The 5535-nt window shown below is 51.9% G+C and overlaps 1 protein-coding gene across 1 annotated transcript in view; it reads right to left on the bottom strand.

The window, feature by feature from the left end:
• The window catches only part of COL13A1 (collagen, type XIII, alpha 1), a 153570-nt gene that overhangs the window by 103733 nt on the left and 44302 nt on the right, over positions 1 to 5535 (bottom strand). The gene's annotated exons all lie outside the window — the stretch shown is intronic.

Here is a 5535-nt window from a genome sequence, read left to right as displayed (position 1 = left end):
TGGGAGCCCAGGCTGTCTTATCAGGTGCTGATTCCCAGGGAAAAACAGCAGAGAAGTCTTTACCCACCATACACAGCCCCTCCACCCCGCCCCTGCAGCTGGGCAGCCTGAGGCCAGGGTTTCCATGGGGTGGGGTAGGGGGGCAGGCGGGCGTGAGAGCTCTCTTGGAAGGAAAGGCTGGGTGGTCTCCAAAGCTCTGGTCCCCTTCTGCCTGAGGCACCAGGAAAGCACAATAAACACAGGCTAAGCAGCTTCAGCCCCAGCTCAGCCCCATTCCCTGGCCCAGCCCCAGCCTGGCCCCAGCCCGGCCCTGTCCAGCTTCAGCTGCTGAGTCCACATTGGCTGAGAGCATCACTTCATTCCCCGAGAGAAGTCTGACAGTTTCACCCATCTAGTCCTCACTCCTCTCCCACTCAGCCCACTGGGGGCTCCAGGATTGGCTGGGTATGACTGGAGGCCACGACCTCACCTCCAGCCCACTGTTTCGGCCTGTGGTTCCACAGAGCTGCAGGGCTGCTGCCCCACACCCAGGGCTGGAGACCACCCTGGGCTCACACCAGCCCAGGAGAGTCCTAGCCAGCCCATAGTCAATGGTTACTTATGGAGCCCTCGCTTTCTGTGTCAGGCACCGTCCTGAGCTGGTGCTGGGGGTACAGAGGCAAACAAGACAGAGTCCCGGGATGAGACCTTGGGCAAGTCAATTTCTGACTTCAGTGTCCGCCTGGATGCACGGGGGCACTGTGAGAATTAAGTGAGATCATATATGCGAAGTGCTTAAACCAGTACCCAATATACAGCAAGTGGTATGTAAATGTTAGATTTTTACATTGTTATTATTCTTTCTAGTTGCAAGCAATAAGCAAACAAAAATCAGAAATAAATGAGAAAAATCCAGGCATTGGTAACTGCTGTAGAGAAGTTAAAATATGGTAACGTAATGAAGAGAGGATGGAATTCGAGAAAATGTGAAAATGCTTTAGCTTAGGTGGTGGAGGAAGGCCTTTCTGAGGAGATGAAACTGAAGTTGGAACTTCAAAAATGGGAAGGAGCCAGTGTGAGAGGGTCCAAATGATGATTATTTTAGATAAGCTACGTAGCAAGTGCAAAGGCCCTGGGGTGGGAACAAACTTGGGTGTCTAGGAAACAGAAAAAAAGGCCTTTGTAGTTAGGGCTGCCATGTCTAATTTGGTAGCCTTTAGTCACCTGTGGCCATTAAAATTAAATTAAATAAAGAACTCAGTTCTCAGTTTCACTAACCACATTTCAAGTATTCTATAGTCACGTGTAGCTGACGGCGACTGTATTGGATAGCACAGGTATAAAATGTTTTCATCATTGTGGAAGATTCTATTAAGCATCTCTGCCCTAGAGCTTTGGGAGGGAAAAAAAAAAAGAGATGGTGACATGAGATGAGGCAGGAAAGACAAGCAGGGGCCAGACCCCAGAGGACCTTGGAGGTCAGAGGGAGGTGCTTGGTGTTTGTTCTAAGTGCTCTGGGAAATCCTTAAGGTGTCCAGATTTCGGATTAGGGGTAGGGAGGCGCACCTGCTGATTCTCCCACTTCTGTGAACCTGAGGAATCCTCCAAGTCAGAGCTGAAGGGGAACAGACATGCTTGCTGAATCTGCCCAACCTCTAAGTTCTACACAGGAACAGTGCAGAGACTCCCTGGGAACTGGCCTTCCCCCGGGGGATGCGTGGCTCCCCCAGTGAAGGCAGAGGTGCTGCCGGCACGCAGCCCTCACTGTCAGTGCTTTGCATGAACTGCCTTGGCTGAACAGAATCCCTTTGTCCAAGGCCACTCACGGTGGGCCTGCCCCCGAGCCCACTGAAGGGCCATCCCAGCGCCAGAGCTTCCTGGGGTGGGCTGGGCCTTCCTTGAGACTGCACTGCAGCTCAGCTTCTCCCTTTGCCCACTCCTGCTTCCTCCCTTTCCCTTTCCTTGTTTCAAAATCAGCTTCCCAGGGCACCCCATCGGCCTCAGCCCCTGAGCATCATATCATAGGAGCACAGCTGGTCCTTTCGCCCATTGGTGGGAGACAGTGGAGGAGTCAGCGCACAGTCGCTATGACGACAGCACTAAGTCAAGTACAGCCATGATCAGAAGGCAGCCACCTCGGAGTGAGGGTGGCCACCGGAGGGTCCCCAAAGGGTCCCCAGATGGGACATGTCCTGAAGGGTGAGGGATGATATTCACGGAGTGCCCTCCTGTGCCGTGCAGTTTACGCACGTGGCCCTAGGGCCCCTCCCCAGGCCTCTAAGAGCGGCACCATAGCTCTCATCCTTCTGGGAGTAAAGCCCGGCCTTTGTGACACTCCACAGTGAGCCAGGTTTCCCACGGCTTCCAGATGCCAGGACTGGGATGTGAACCCCAGTCTTGCTGATTCTGGAATCTACTCTTTTTGCTGTACTGCGCCGGGCAATGCAAACTTAGAAAGTCCTGAACTCAAGGATGTCGTGAGTCAAAGCACACATTCGTGTTAGGCAATGTGGACACTTGGGGCTCATCTCGCCTTTGCTGTAATCAAGAACAAACGTGAGCCTCTTCCCTCTACTTCCACTTCACCCAGAGAGACTTTACGGTATAGCTGCAGCTACCATCTAAAGTCTTTGTCACTACTTTCCCAGGCTCTACAAATACTCCTTTGATGTGCTAACAGCCCCTAATGGAGACAGTGGTTAATAAATTATTCAGTGGAGGCCAGGATGGTCAATCCAGCTACTCTCCTGACCTCTGAGCTCCGTTGGGAGCTGGCTGGGGGATGAAGGCATATCCCAGGCACTGGGGCAGAACAATCTGGGGAAGCTGAAATCCCCTGAAGGCAGTGCACAGTGGGCAAGGCCTGGAAAGAATCCAGGAACATTGTGACTTCAGCAGATGGAAAAAAAGAACCACCACCCATAAAAGAGTCACTTGGGGATGAGAGTGGTGACTGACCCTGGGGACAGGTTGAGGCTGCCTGGGAAGATGTCAGAAGACACCATCCTTATCACCAGGCCCTGGACATGACACCAGACTACACAGTTGGCTTCTGAAGAAACAGGCCCTCCCATGCTACTACGGTCAGAACGGCTGCAGGACTGGGGCCAGGGTTGGTGGGAGGGGGGCTAGGGCTAAGCCAGGATCAAAAAGAGATGTGCAAAAAAGAGAAACAATATCCTCTCCTCTTATTCGGAAAAAATTAGAATAGAAACCTGCAATCGTGAGGCAATAATGCCACAACTCTTCCCAAAGATGGGGCAGAAGGGCTGCCTAGCTCAGTCCCCATCCGTGGTCTCCTTGGGGGGATGGAGAGAAATGGTGAGTTAGCGTTGTGACCCCAGTCCTCCTGAGCACCTGGTCAGGCGACCAGGGCATCTCTGCCAGCCCCCAGCTGCCCTCCTGGAGAAAGCAGGAAAGAGATTCAAGGGGAGCAAACACCCTTCTTCTCTCTGGTGGGACCAGGAACAGTGCTAAAGCCTGCATATGACTTTCTGCATGCTTAGGGTCAGGAAACTGTTCCTTGTAGGCACTGCAATTTAAGAACTTTTTAACATCTGAAACTCCAATACTTTGGCCACCTCATGCGAAGAGTTGACTCATTGGAAAAGACCCTGATGCTGGGAGGGGTTGGGGGCAGGAGGAGAAGGGGATGACAGAGGATGAGATGGCTGGATGGCATCACCGTCTCGATGAACATGAGTTTGAGTGAACTCCGGGAGTTGGTGATGGACAGGGAAGCCTGGCCTGCTGCGATTCATGGGCTTGCAAAGAGTTGGACATGAGTGAGCAACTGAACTGAACTGAACTGAACATTCTAAGACATTTTAAAATTGGTGTGGGGACTTCCCTGATGGTCTAGTAGTTAAGAATCTGTGCTCCCAATGCAGAGGGCATGGGTTCGATCCCTGGTTGGGGAACTAAGATCCCATATGCCGCATGGCACAACTGAAAGAAAAAATAATAATAATAATTGGTTTTAACATTTCTCTTTTGTTTTTTTTTGGCGGGGAGTGGGGGAGCAGAAATCTTAATTCCCCAACCTGAGATCGAACCTAGGCTGTTGACAATGAAACACAGAATCCTAACCACTGGACTGCCAGCCAGGAAACTTCTCTTTGTTTTTGGCAAAGTTGTTAAGGCAGTTTGAGTCCATCTGAGCTGGAGGAGAATAAGGAGACGATCTGTCGGCATGGCTCAGGCAGAGGAGGGTAAAGGGACCTTGGGCGGCTGGGGACAAAGGCAATACAGGGTACCCCTTGGGGATGGTGTTGCAGGAGCAAATGTCATCTGGATGTAGTAGCCCTTGACTGGACAGACGTCAGCACTGCCCATGATGTGTAGGGACAAGGTGAGCTGTAGAGGAGGACATTGGAGGCGATAGAGGAGCCTTTCTTGCCTTAAGCTCCCCCCTGGTGCTGGCTCTTTCTTCTGAGGGAGACGCTTCATTCGGTTTTTATAAGAAGAGGAGGATTCCCTTCTGCTCCAATGAAACACCCTTGTCCATCTGCCTCCAGAAAGATACAACGGGAGTTTGGGGCAGGGGAGACAGGTGAGTCAGATGCCAGCCAAGTGAAACAGAAAATCAGCTCACAACTGGTGGGCTTTTCCCTCTTTTCACTGCGGGGTTTTGCTTACACTCCCAGCGCTTTTTTTTTTTTTTGGCTGCACTGCACTCTTGTTGCTGTGCAAAGGCTTTCCCTAGTTGCGGAGCATGGGCTCTGGAGCACACAGGCTCAGGAGCTGCAGGGCATAGGCCTCTCTAGTTGTGACTGGCATGTGGGATCTTAGTTCCCTGACTAGGAATTGAATCAGTGTCCTCTGCATTGGAAGGCAGAGTCTCAACCACTGGACCACCAGAGAAGTCCCTCCAGCATTTCCTATAACACTGGGAGCCACTGTATATGAGATTTGGTAGAACAGACCAGGGTTCAAATGCCAGTGACTCTCAGTAGCTAGGGAGCCCCCACAAGTTTCTTTTAATTTCTCGGGGCCTCAGTCTCCTTATTTACAAGTGGAGCTGATAGTAGCAATTTGCAATAGTTGGGACGGCAGGACATATGGAGGCAAGTGTCTCGCTGAATAAGCATTCGCTAAACAGCAGCTTTGTTTCTTGTTGCTTGGCCATCACATGCATTCAAGATGTCTGTTACAGGGTGGTTTTAGTTCAGTTCAGGCCACAGTTCGCTCACACGTTGTCAGGAACCTCAGCTGTACAGCTTCGTGATACTCTTTTGCCATCTATCCATCTTCTTGGCAACCTCTGCATTTGTCCTGCCCCCTCCCGCAGAGCCCCTTGCTTCAGCTGTTCCCAAGGGCTCCCTCACCTCCTGACTTAAAGAATTTGAGCAAATGATCCTAGAATCCATTGGGCCTACTCTTAGAACCCAGACAGGCTAGAAGGGGGAAAGAGGGTGGAGCCAGGGGGCTAGAAGGGCTGTGCTTCTCATCTGAGTTCCAAACACACTGGTGCTCAGAAGGCGCTCCCATTCCTGTGGGTCAGGATGCAGCCCCTGCAGGGGGAGGACCCCCTCCCCAGCAACAACCCCCACCCCC

The sequence above is a fragment of the Bison bison genome, unplaced genomic scaffold (assembly GCF_000754665.1).
Source record: "Bison bison bison isolate TAMUID 2011002044 unplaced genomic scaffold, Bison_UMD1.0 scf7180017864309, whole genome shotgun sequence".
NCBI classification, from domain to species: domain Eukaryota; kingdom Metazoa; phylum Chordata; class Mammalia; order Artiodactyla; family Bovidae; genus Bison; species Bison bison.
Note: the sequence above shows the minus strand (reverse complement) of the source record. Positions and strands in the feature narration are given on the sequence as shown.